At 40.9% G+C, this 14071-nt stretch overlaps 1 protein-coding gene across 7 annotated transcripts in view; it reads left to right on the forward strand.

The window, feature by feature from the left end:
* Positions 1-14071, forward strand: part of LOC144829510 (transcriptional regulator Kaiso-like) — a 253207-nt gene that overhangs the window by 172720 nt on the left and 66416 nt on the right. The gene's annotated exons all lie outside the window — the stretch shown is intronic.

Below are 14071 nucleotides of genomic sequence, written 5' to 3' on the forward strand. Positions count from 1 at the left end.
GAAGAATACCTGTCCTGTCTCTGTAAAGATTTCATGCAATCCTCATATTTAAAATTTTATAATATTCATACTTAGATTTTTTTTTGTTGCCTTTTATAACATTTTTTTGTAATATTGTTTAGGCTTACACATTTTGAAATGTAATTGTAAAGCGTTCTCCATCATATCCAACCAAGCAACCGCTGCATTTGTCAATGATGAGACAGTATTTTTAGTCCATCCTCTTTTTTTGTGTGTATGGTTTTTAAGTGTATTTTGCAAAGTAGTTTCTTTACAGTTGAAACATATACTCGTAGTCCCTTACAGGTGTGTAAAATATTTCACAACATCCTTCCCGGCCTTAGTGTGCATCTACAAAACCTGTTTTTCAGTGGTGTAGGGATGTATGCGCATGTCTTAATATAAGTGGATTAGGAATATATGTTTTTAGAGACCTTGATCCCCTACTGTCAGTACTGCCCCTCCGTTGGTCCTAACAGCGTTGATTGATAGCTCTCTGATGGCAGGAATGCCTGTTTTTTCTAGATAGGTATCGGACCTCTGTCGCCCCCCCTTCTATTTGGGGCACTCAACATAGAGTAGCATAAGCCTTGCCTGCTGATATGTCAGACATAGCTCTGGATTAGAAGAGCGAAGAGTGCTACCATGCTCTTTCATGAGAAAATACAGCATTGGGGTCTCTTTCAGGACAATGGGGTGCTGCGAGAAAATTAAAACTGAATTTAATTTTTCTCAAAGCTCACGTCTTTTTCTATCAGTCTCTATTATATTTCCCTGAATGGGTCCCTCAAACCTTTATAAAAACATTAGCAATCATTGTTTGGTTGTGGTGCCAGTGGAATTCACACACCAATGGAAAAATTGCATATTTGGTATCCCTATGCTCCAAGAACCCAATGAAATACTTGTTTGTACCCTAACTGCACCCTGAGGTATTCCTGGATAGCAGAAGCGCAATTTATGTTTCATCCTTTGGTAGACTTCATGAAAAAGCCCAGGCAATTTTCTGGGTGGTCTTGCCGGAATCTAGCCCATCTGTCATGTTCTGATGGATTATTTTCTCAGCTGGTTTCCCACCCTGTTTACCTGTGAATTTCCCGCGTCATTTGAGAGCTAGCTATTTTGTCTGATGCCCGATGGAGCTACCTGGTTTAGTTATAGGGGAGACATGTCGGGGATTCCCTCCTTGGTCGTCACCTACCCAGTCGGCCTTTAGACAGATTTAATTTCGTCTCTCCTTGTTGTCTCTTCCCCTATCCTCCCTTTCTCACCTTCCCTGTTCCCTCCCCTCTACGCTCCATTTATTTTGCCCTCCATGGTATTTAAATGTTTCCCATTGAGACCTAGCTATTTGGCCAAAGCCCGGTGGAGCTACCTGATAGCTATAGAGGAGATGGGTTTTGGAACTTCCCCCTCGACCGTCCCCTACCCAGCCCGTCTTTGGGCAGACTTTCCATCGTCTTTCTGCCGTATCTCCCTCCCATCCTGTTTTTCTGCGAACCTCTTCCCTCGACACTTGAGACCGAACTACTTTGTCTGATGCCCGATGGAGCTACCTGGTTTAGCTATAGGGGAGATGGCCCGTGGATTCCCTCCTTAGTCGTCACCTACCCAGTCGGTCTTTAGACAGACTTCCTCTCGTCTCTACGGTTGTCTCTTCCCTTATTCCTCACTTTCTCACCTCACCTACCCCCCACTTCTTTTCTCTCTCCTTTCTCTCCTCTCCTAATGTATTGCTGATTGTTTGATGTAATGTGTAATTGTTGATCTTTTTCTGTTATACTGTTAAACCACATTGTTGCACTTCCTTTCGTCCCTCCTGTTGTCTCCTCCCACATCCTCCCTCTATTTGTCTCTCCTTCTCCCCTCTCTCAATGTATTGAGACTGAACTTTTTTGTCTGATGCCCGATGGAGCTACCTGGTTTAGCTATAGGGGAGATGGGCCGTGGATTCCCTTTTTGGTCATCACCTACCCAGTCGGTCTTTAGACAGACTTCTTTTCGTCTCTCCGTATTGTCTCTTCCCTTATCCTCCCTTTCTCACCTCTCCTGCCCCCTCCACTACTTTTCTCTCTCCTTTCTCTCCTCTCCTAATTGTATTGCCTATTTTTGGGGGGATTTATTGTGTAATTGTTGATCTTTTTGTGTTACATTGTTGATTCTCATGTAAAGCGCTCTGATACCTCCGGGTCTAGCCAGCGCTTTATAAAACTCTTTAAATAAATTAATGTATTGAATCTACAATTTTTCATTCTTTAGACGGCACACAACCTGTGTGGCTTCGTTCTTGTACACAAACCTACATGAGACGACGAGATCATTTTTGGGGAAATTAATCCAAAGGAGAAGTTTGCTTATTGAAATAAATCTTGGCTTGCTAATTGGGAAGGACGTTTCCCTATCACTGATAAATTGTCTGTTGTGCATAATCAGCAAATACATATTGTTGCTTTTTTCTGCTGTAGTTGACATGAGTAACGAAAAGAAAAGCGTACCATATCCAGTGATTGGCCTATAGTTTATTAATGTGTTAAACGTGGCTGTCGTGTCTTTAGAAATTGTAACCCCTTTAAAGATATACCCAGGTTTAGTGTTACAAGAATTGTAAATTTCTCGATGTTAAATTGTTTTTTTCTTTAATACTTTGAGTGGGAAGAAGATTGCACGGGTTGTCACAAAGCCTATTACAAAACCTAAGCTCCATTGTACTGATATTATTACAGACTTCACAGTGCTCTGCAGTATGCTTGTTTATATTGTTAACTGGAATTGTAAATGATTAAAGAAATTCATACATTTTTTGTATGTGGGATTGTTAAAAGCCACCCTTGTTGATACTGTGTGGATTCCAGTCAATTTGTAGGGCGTTGAGGCATTTTTGAAGAGCATCATATTTCAGTTTGCATGGTGCCTTTTAATTGCATCCATATTGTTGTCAATGTACTTGGTATTTTACCATTCTTTAACACATCTCTGTGAATTTGTCTCTCTCTCTCTCCTTTATCTGCCACTACTGTCTCTGTTTCCCCTCTCAATTCCTTCCTCTTCCTACATTTCCCTCTATATTTTTAGAATCTTCTACACCTCTTTCCTTTCCTCTTTTTTCAATTTTACTGGGTCAATTTGCCCTTCTTAGTTTTCTCTTCCTCTGTTATTTTGCTCCTTCATTTCTCTTTCCTATACTTTATCTCTGCTTATATTTAGCTCTTCTCCCCATGTACCACAATCTGGTCCCATTTCACATGTAAGTTTGTTTTTTGTGTCTTACCTTCTCTCTTCTATCCTACCCCACATCTCCACTCCTGCATCTTTGCTCATTCTTTTTCCCTTGCACCATCATGCTATTGGTAATTTGAAGAGTGGTGTGTGTCCCCATGAAGGCTAAAGAGGAGGGTAAAGTAAGGTCGAAAGAATTAATATTCCTAGCTGAATTGTTAATCTCAACGTCAAATAAACATTTTAATCAGTGACTGGAAGTGGAAGATCCCTCCATGTGCTTCTACCTTCTAAAACATATCCCTCTGTTCTCTTAGCCCTGGACTTACTGTTCGTTAGGTCCAGTCATCTTTGAAACTCAGTAGTTACTAATTAGTGTAGTCTGCAAATGTATCTCGTTGCTCTGGGGTGATGCACTCGTTTGTTTGTAGAAAGGGAGTTAGTATTTGTCGTACTTTGAAGAAAGTGACTTACTGGTCCGGCATTGTGGCAGGCCTTTTTTTGTGCACTGTAGGGAAATGGTGGGTATTACATCTAGTAAGTAGTAATCCTAGTTTCATCACTCTGTAACTCCTACTCATAACAGTATAATGTATATTTTCACAATGGAGTGAAGAGAGGGGTTTCTTGGATTACACAGAACTTTGTTTATTGTGACCCCCATATTTGTGTCCCTCAGTATGCTAGCTTGGGCCCAAATCTCACCACTCAAAGGATTTTATCAGCCTAAGTGTATTTGTTGCAGCACCAGTCTTTTTTTAGCACTCGCCTAGACAGCGCTTGCGCTGTCACGAAGAGACCTGTAGCTTACTGTTAGTGAGCTTTGAGGCCTCCCATTACTTGCCATTGGTGGATTTCAAAGCCACCCTGGATTGCTTGGTTCCTGCTGGTCAGCTTTGCGGTCGGCACTTCCCTCTTCTTGCATGTAACTGTCCCCTAAAGCATGGCCCAAAATGTTTTCCTCACACTGCTCTCGTTTATAGGAGCTATTTTTTTTTCATTTTGTTGAGCCACACTACAGAGTGCGTCTTTTGTAGCTGGCTCGGTCTACTTCTCCCGTTGTCAATGTCCGCTTGTTAAATTATTGTTACATTACATAAGGACACATTCATGTTATGTAGGCAGGGGAAGATTAAGTGACCCTTTCCATTTTTTTCACCATTTTTATTTAGCGCTAACTCGAGACGTAGGTTCAAGTGCTTTTACAAGAGCATCAGTTACATTGCACAAGCCCACATTCTCCCTGGGTGTTTATCACTTCAGCTGAGGTTTCTTTCAGCTCCATACCCTTGTATCTTGCTTTTGAAAGTTATCGTCCATTAGGGATCCAGCTACCACTTGAAGCGTCTAAAGGCGATATGGTTGAAAGTAGGCGCTATCTGCAAAATATGTGATGTGCAGTCTTGCAGTCAGGACTATCTGAATAACAAAGGAGTTGTGTTGACAGTATGTTGTCCATTTCACTGAGCCCTGAAGCTTTGATTGGTGCCTTGAGTGCTAGACAGAGGGAACTTGGTTTCCAGATTGCAGTTAACAATCTTGCTTTCACAATCCTCACTTTAAAACTTGTCCTAACCTCACTGTTCTCACACTGGACAGCACCGCTTGGCACAGTAGAAGTCCTCAAAAATACACAGATTACAATGATCGGCAGGAAAGCAAATTTCTGCGCTCAGACGTTTGTGTGTGTGTGTGTGTAGGGGCAGCCAACGTGCGTGTTGTAGAAGGCGTTATTGGTCAGCAGAGCGATATATTCATGTTATCTATCATTCTCTGCTAGTCGCTTACTTGACGCTAAAGCACACAACTCATTGTGAAGAAGAAAGTATTTTACTTTGGATACTGGACTCACTGTGCTCGTGTTATAAGAAATCATAGTGTTGGTATCATCATATTGGGATTTTTGACAAGATTTACAATAGTTTGAAACTCTCTAACGAGTTTTTTTCATATCACAGGGTGTTTTGAAGAGCTTAGTTGTGAAGGAGGCAGGGCCTTGAAGCAAGAGTGCCCACTAGATCTGTAATTCTGTAAAAATGACAGGGAAACAATATGATTGGGATTTGGGGCAGTAGGCATGCTATTTACATAATAAAACGTCAGTTTGGGATTTAGACTACATTGTGCTTTTACATTCAACTTCGGCTAAAGGCTTTGTATTGTTCATTTGGTTGTAAAGTGGAATTGGTAAACCATGCGCCCTTTGTGCTGTTTAGTTTTTAATATTGGATTACTATGGAAATGTAAAGACTAATCTAATTATATGTTCAAAATAGGAGCAACACTGGTCTAATTGTTACTCTTTCAAACCCTCTTTTTTTCTACCCACTTCTATTTCTTCCTCACACTTTCTCTTCATTACTGTTTACCCCCCCACTAACAGTGGTCCTTCTAGCCTGATATTGTCCCTGGATGCCAACGTTTGAGAATATTTCAGAAGACCGTGGTGGACAATAATTTTTAAATATTTACATGAATTAGTCATTTTCCAGGACATTTTCAGTAGCTTACCTTTTTAACTCGCTATTGATTTTATTGAGCAGTATTACCGTTTAAGAGCCAAGTGAAGCAGAAGTGCAGGATGTTTACATGGGGTAGATCGTACAGTGATAATCTATCTCTTGGAAAGAACACTGAAGTGATACTAACCTCACCGTACTAATTAAATCAGTCGCACTCCAATGTTATGTTATGTTATTTTGATTCATAAAGTGCACGTATACCCGGAGGTGTCTTGGTGCTATGGACAGCTGGGGGTCTACACTGACTAGTTCTGGAACAGTCAGGTTTTCAGGCCTTTTCTAAAGGAGATGAGGGAGGGGGCGCTTCTGAGCTCAGATGGAAGAGAGTTCCAGAGCTTGGTGGTGTGAAAGTGGAAGCTGCGACCGCCCCATTGCAAGGTGTGGACTTTTGGCACCCGCAGAAGTTTTGTGCCGGAGGAACGAAGGTGTCTGGTAGGTTCGTACCAGGTAAACAGATTCTGCAGAAAGACCGGACCTTTTTGGCTCAAGTATTTGTAGGCTAGAGAGAGTGCCTTGAATTTAATTCGTTGCTCCACTGAGAGCCAATGCAGCTTTCGAATTTCAGCGGTGACTGAGTTGTTCCTAGGGATGTTAGATAGTGCCGCTGAATTCTGTACACTTTGCAGTATTTTCAAGCATTTATTTCTGTACGTTTCCCAGTAGTCCGTTACAGTAGTCAAGTTTTGACTGGATTAAGGATGTCACTACCGTTTTTCTTGTTTCTACCGGAAGGTATGGGAGGATCTTCCTTACCTTTTTAATGAGAAAGTGACTGGCCGAAACCGTTGCATTAGTGTGTTGGATAAGAGAAAGTTTGTGGTCCAGCCACACCCCCAGATTCTTAGCTTTTACCACCGGTTTTGGGGGCTCACTCATCTCCGCTGGCCACCATAGGTTGCCCCAGCTTGGTAGTAAATTGCCAAAGATCAGAATCTCTGTTTTGTCAGAGTTTAGTTTAGGCCATGCGTATTCATCCATTGATTAACGGTACGCATGCAATTTTGAAATTGTAGGGGGGGGGGTCTCATCTTTGTATGCTGTTACCACAATATGAGTATCGTCGGCGTAAGATGTGAGGCTGAAACCAAAACTCTGAATTAGTGTGGCCAGCTCCGAAACATACACATTGAAGAGTGATGGGCTCAGCGAGGAGCCCTGAGGCACTCCACAAGGAAGGGTGTCAGAATCTGAGTGGAAAGCATCGACCGAGACCGTAAGCCTCCTATCTTTAAGAGAGGAGCACAGCAGGGCCAATGCTGAACCCCGACCCCTAATCTCTCGAGCCGCTCATGCAAGAGAGAATGGTCAACCGTATCAAAGGCGGCTGACAGATCGAGGAGTTTCAGTACCGCTGTGCCACCCTGATCCATCACCGCCCTGATCTCTTTCGTGGCTTTGATAAGTGCTGTTTCGGTACTATATTCGCGACGAAAGCCAAACTGTGAGGAATCCAGCAAGTCATTCTCATTAATGAATTGGGTCAGCTGGGAATTCATAATTTTATCGATTATTTTAGCCGGTAGTGGTAGCCGGGCTATGGGCCAATAGTTATTGGGGTCTGAAGCATCCAGCGAAGGTTTTTTCAGCAGTGGTAGGATGGAAGTATCTTTCCGAAGGGAAGGATCCAAAAATAAACATGGAGTTAAAAATTTCTGTGAAACCTGGACTAACCAGGTCGGCAATTTCTTTAAGAATTTTAGGTGGACGGGGGTCAGTAGTAGACCCTGATTTAGGATCTTGAATAAATCTGGCTACAGTGCCCCAAGAGATAGGTGAAAACTCGAGAAGCGTGTTAGCGTTGGAATCTCTAGTGGCAGGTTTCCTTGGGGAGCGTAGGGTTGAGTCCTGAAAGTTTTTAAAGATGTTCAACACATTTGTTTTGAAGGCGGCTGCAATGTTGTCACATAGCTTTTGGTCACTCTTGATCCCCGGGGTCTTTGCAGTGGCGAGTTTGTTCACCACTGCGAAAAGTTCTTTGGATGAATTGTTTGCTTCTTCGATTTGTTTGGTGTAAAAATCTTTTTTTCCGGCTATCAGATGGCATTTGTATTGAGATAGGGCTGTTTTGTAAGTTATTATTTCTCGTTCGGGCAGTAGTTGTCCCGCCAGCGTCTTTCTAATTGCCGGCAAATCTGTTTTTCTTTCCGAAGAACTTCGGAAAACCAAGGTGCTGAAGGGTTTTGCCTATTTCCTGATGGTTTTTTTAATGGGTACGGCGATATTAAAGGTGTCGTTTAACCATTTAGAATATTTAGGGGCTGTGGTCTCGGGCGGCCAGATTAGTTGCGGACGGGAAGCCTCTAGCTGGGAGTGGAGAGATTGTCTATCCATTAAATCCCAGTTTCTTTTTGTCGCAGCAAGGTTCTTGGCCGCCTCGATAGGTCCAAGAGAGGTAATAGGTGGGGTAAATTTAATAAACGAGTGGTCGGACCAAGTTAGAGGCAGGGTTTCAGTAGAGACGAGACTGTAAACTGATGTAAAAATGCCATCTAACGTGTAACCGGCTTCATGGGTAGGGGTCTGAACTTTTTGCTTGAGACCCACTGCTTCCAGAGTTTCCAGTAGAGCCTCTGTCTCTCTGTTATTCCTATCTTCGAGAAAAAAATTAAAATCTCCTAAAATGGTGAATTCATCATTTTGTAAAGTGGGCTCGAGGAGGCTATCTAGGTTAGATATGAAATTGCTCCTGAAGCCAGGTGGCCGATATAAAAGAATACCCTTAAAAGTCTGCTTTGTGCTCAGCTGGATTATAAAATAGCTCATAGAGGGGAGTGGAGGCCGAGTAAAATCTGACCAGGAAGTGTTCCCTTAAGATAATGGCTACCCCTCCACCTCGTTTGGAAGGCCTGTCAACCCTTTGAGCCTGGTAACCTGCCGGGGTAGCGGTCACAAAGTCCGGGTCAGAGGCTGTCTGCCCAGGTTTCAGTTAGGCACATAAGGTCCAGTTCATCGTCTGAAATGATGTGGGAAATTTCATATTTATGTTTGGCTAACGATCTAACATTTATAAGTCCTCCCTGTAAAGTAGTGTTCTTATTAAATGGGGAAGGCTTGCTATTTTCGGGATTCTGGGCCGGCTGAAGAGCTTTGGTCCTCTATGGTTCAGGGAGGGCAAAGCCGCAAGAACAGACTGATTGTTCATTGCCAGGTATTAGCTTGCAACAGTTATTTTCAAACATGTTAAGGCGAAGTAGGTCTGTGGACTTATAGCGGAGTATACATGTGCCTGGAGGAGCAAGGTTCCTGGCACTAGGCGTGGTCCAATCAGTATGTTTATGGGTAATAAGGTTAATGGTACAAAATATAGGCTTCCTGTGGAAAGTTAGTACAGAATGTCACAAGGGAGGTGGTCTTTATGAGATTTTCAGATAGTCTGAATATCCTTAATCCAACTTTCACCAGGTTGTACATAAGGATTTTGCACAATCCGATCTTAGCTGTTGGCCTGTCTGGTGAATTCTGTTGTGGAGCAATTTCAGATCTGGCTGCAACCAAGAAGCAGTGAGCTTTTTTTTATACTAAAGCAGTATTAAAATCACTGTTACTTGTGCATTGCTAACAGCAATCACATCTGGTGGTACATCAGTATGATTAAACTCAAAATCAGAGTAATTAAGCCTAGAATCTGAACTTTCAAATAACCCAGCCTTTGAAACAAAACCTCAATCCGGTGCAGAATTTCTCCAAAGTAATTTCAAAGCAGGAGCTGTAAACAGTCTTCTTATTCTTTATGTACTTCAAGGTCTTGAAGTCCTTAAAATATATATGAAAAAAATAACCTGTCCGGATTTCTTTACAAATGTTCTTCAACTTAACATGCAAGGTAATTTTTCATTACGGTATTGTGTATCGAGAATATTGTACGCATTTGAAACAAAATGGTCTATGAATTTCATAACCTACGTTTCAAACAGTTTTACTCTGTGTATTTCCCTGCTTAATTATTGGGTGTGTGATGTAGCTATGGATTTGAGGTCAAGATAAGTTGATTGCATAATTTTCAGTTCACTTGCGAGCTCTACCATCTAGAGTGCTGCACACTCCTTGCACTCTAGATGGTAAAGAAAACCCACCCCTTCTTCCAGTAAACATATGTGGTTCTTAAACGCATAGGCCCACAATATTGATACGTTTTGTCCCTCGGACGTAGTCTGATTTTTAATACCGTTGGAACGAACAACGATTACCCTCACTTTTTTTTTTACTACGTATTTTTAAGGCCCATAATTCTGCATTGATAGTCCCCTTTGAATCCTGCTTGCTTGAGTTTATGCCTTTGCGCAGTCCCGGAGTATGGCTCCTATTTCTTGTGCTTCTCTTGCACACACCAGTCTTGTACTGACATTAGTGATGGCGGCACTGCTGACAATTCCAGCTTTCATTGTATTTTTCTCTTTCAGTTTTTTTTTAGCTCTGGAAGACGGATGCCCAGCAGTTCCAATTTTGTGAGCTTTAATTCATTAATATGTATGCAGCATTGTCACCCCACAATGTGTTTACAACTTGCATCCTGACCTACATTACTTCTCCCCTAAGTGAGCGTTGTGGTCTGTTACTCATCTGTTTCACTTGCACATAAAAAAGCCTGTGTTAGAGAAAGTAATTTAGGCAATTTTTGTAATCTTTCCTAGTATTTCAGGTTTTCTCCAGACCCTATTTTACATTATTTCTGGAGGGCTTCTGACCATATTTTATTGTTATATTTTCACAGCATCATTCTTCCTACATTTGTTATTTTGACATTTGATGCAATATTTCAGTTTTTTTTTGTTTTGCAGAATCTCATTAGGTATAGTTATGAAATTCATGTTCTGAGGATGACCATCTAAATATCCCAAACTGTCGAAATTACATAGTCACCATTGCACTTAGGCCAGGGAGAGATTACTTAAATATTTTGGTTGTGACTTTTCAATTCTCTTACGGTAATTTGCAAACCTTGTAAATTCACACTTTGTTTATAGCCATTTGATCACCAAGAGCATCAACACTGTTGTTTCTGCCACTAACACAAGCTTCATTAATTATAACATTATTTTTTATATTTTTCTCAGTGCTTTATCCACATATATTGTGCATGGATTGATTGGACACTGAATACAAAAAATATATTTTTCATAATACCAAAGTGAATCATTGTTTTATGTTGTAGTCTGTGTTGGAGCTTCCTCCTTGGGTAGGTTTATTGGACAGCCTGTGTTGTTTCATACCAGTCATTTAGACCAAGTGTTACAAATGTTAACATGCATTATGCAGATTGTGTGGAATCCAGTGACAATACTGGCAATTTACAAAGTGATGTTAATACCAGAGCTCCCATTCTGTGGTAATCTTGCATTCACCCTAGTGAATAGCTCTAGCTCCCTAAAGAGTTCTTTAGGATAATTTTCTTGCTTTTGCAGCCTTCTGTGAAACGATGGGTATTGACACACTGACTTTTGTTTTGAAGAATTGTTAGTTAAGATAATAAGGGTTTCCTAGGGTTCCTGGAATCACTGAAATAACACTAAGTTAATGTAGTAATGACATCCGTAATGTAGAAATGAAATTCAAGTAGCTTTGAGGTAAATTGATAAATAGCTGTGTTCTACTGTGAAGGTCTTCCTCAACTAAGGAGTCAAATTGTTAGATATAGATCAAGGAGAGCTGTTTAAGTACACTAATTGGGCAAGAGTATGCAAAGTGCCTTGTAACAGATTTAACTAGTCCACTACCAGCATAAAATTAACCAAGGGCAGTAACTGGCCTACGGTGTGTCAGAGAAGCAAGCATACTTTTGGTGTATTTGGTTCGGGTCCTGAGATTGCAGACTTTGTAGGAAGGCCATAAAATAACATGTTGGATTTCTTGACTGGAAGCGGTCAGCTTCTCTTTGATTGTGCTTATTAACCCTCATGTTATGCTCATGTATGCAAGAAAAAATTTAATAGTTAAAAATGTTTGAGTGCTAGGTTTAATGTCTGCAAAATGTAGACCTGAAAATCAAGAATCGACCCGGCTGGTGATGGATATTCAGAAATTGTCCAAAGTGGGTTTGGATAGTAGTCAATCAATGTAGATCACCAATAAAGAGATTAGCAGTGAATATTTTTCTACAGACACTGTAGACCGCAAAATAAAAAGGGTTATTAATTTGTGCAGTCATCCATGAAAGTAACTTTGCAGTCGAAAGTGTGGGCGGTGTAATCCACTTAGGACAGTGTAAAGTAAACTTAATATATGTGCAAAACTGGCAAGAACTCAGCAATGAGTGGCAAATGTTTTCACCAGACTGACTGCACTTTTTCCACTATATTTTTTTATTTTAACAAACATACAGTAATGAAGGTGCTCGAGGACGCTAGTTCCAGTCCTTATGATTATCCTATCATTTATACCATATGGGGCACAATGTTACTTTACCACTAGTGGATTGACAAGATTTTTGGATTCTTACTTGTGATTCTCACAAAGGTTTGTTTGGACCAGCCTTTTGGTAATACTCCTCGCGCCAGTTGTTGTCTGAAAGAAGATTTACATATTTGTTGGGAATTTTGTGCTTAGTTAGCAAGATAAAGACAGGTTTGGAATTACCTTTTATTCTTCCCCGTAAGCTGGAACCATTAGAAGCTGGTTTCGAAAGCCCAGGCCCTCTGCTGGGTCCTATGTCAGTTTCCCCAGCTTCTCAAGGATAATTGCAGAAATGGGGGTGGAGGATGTCTGTGGAAGAGGGGAGGGGGGTTTGGGACGAGCGAGGAAGGAAGGCAGAGAGACAGCGATGTATGACAGAGGGAGAAGAGAAGGAGCAAGAATTAATGGATCGATGGAAAGAAATAGAGGAGAGGAAGGTTTGCATGTTTTTTCCAGGGCTGCATTTGGTTCCAGAGTCCAGAGATATTCTAGTGGTCTCTAAACACTTAATCAGAATTGTGTGCTTCTATGCTGTTACACTCCAGCATACAGTGGATTTGTTATGCATTTAGTGGTTGAGAATAATATTAATTCAAGTCGATGAAGCTAATACTGCAACAAGGTACAAAAGGAAATTTGTGAGGCCCTATATTAACTGTGAGGTTGATAGTTGGAACTTCGAAACCAATAGTGGATGGAACCAAAGAACAGTGAAATTGAGACAATCTAACAAATGCAAGTCACAAACTGATCTTCACAACAGGACTTCAAATTGCTTTGCAGATCATGACCTAAATTAAAATAGTTTGTTTCAGGATGATTACTCCGGTGTGAGTATAAATTTGCATGCAATTTCTTCTAAGTTTTCTAAACATATATATTATCAATTGGGAGTTACTGTGAGACATGGATCTTTGATTTAGGAGACAAGACGTGTTAAAGTCCAAATTAATTTAAAAATGAACACTTTTTATTTGGCAGTCATTGCTGGTAAAATGTGTGAGGATTAAATATAGAAAAAAGCAGGAAAGTTTGACCAAAGTGACCACTTTTATTTCCAGCGTGGATACTCTGTTATTAACGCCGATGTAACTTCCCTTAGTGAAGTGAAGTCAAAGCACCTCATAACGCATTTAGAAAAATCTGAAGTATAAGAGCAGTAAATACAATAAGAAGTATTGACTTTCACATGTAAAACATATCATGTTATCTAGTAAAACCGCTGTTCTGGAGAACGGATCGAATATGCTTATAGCTGGCCTTTTAAACAATTATTTAGTTAAAAAATATAATTTATATACTCGAGTGCTCAGAACAAATGTCTGAATGCTTGCACTTCATGGTTCTTAAAGCACTAACTAACCTCTCATGTCCTGACATTCCTTCAAGACCTGCCTAAGTAGAAATGAGAGTGTAGTAAATATCTTCATGGAAGTTTTAATTTGCATACTTATTTAACCAAGGTACAACATGTTGGCTAAATTGAACGTTTCAAAACTGATGTTTAACTTCTGAATTAACAACAGCAATTACCATCAGACCTCAGTCAGTTTAAAAAGTGTACCATAGATAGTTACTGTTAAGTCTGTCTTTTAAGGGGACCAGTGTCAAACAGATCTACTGTCTCCAATAAACTTAGAGTGGGCTTTAGGTCTGCCACTTTCAACTGTTGACTTTGTAGGTCTCGCTAGCGAACGCTGCACATGGGTTGCTTCACCTTGCAATACTCTATTGTTGTCTGTTTGTTGCCAAAGGGAGACAATCCATGTGCGCGCACGGACAGGCGGTGTGCATGCGCATGGCGTCTCCGCATGGCGTTTCAGGACAGGAGATGGCGCAGGATCCTCCTTTTGCTTGTTTCTCTCCTTGCAGCCTGGGTAGATGCATGTCCAAGCGGTGCTCAAACCGGAGTACCTGTGTGATGGGCAATCTTCTACAGGAGC

This window comes from Lissotriton helveticus, chromosome 4_1 (genome assembly GCF_964261635.1).
Source record: "Lissotriton helveticus chromosome 4_1, aLisHel1.1, whole genome shotgun sequence".
In the NCBI taxonomy this organism is placed as follows: Eukaryota; Metazoa; Chordata; class Amphibia; order Caudata; family Salamandridae; genus Lissotriton; species Lissotriton helveticus.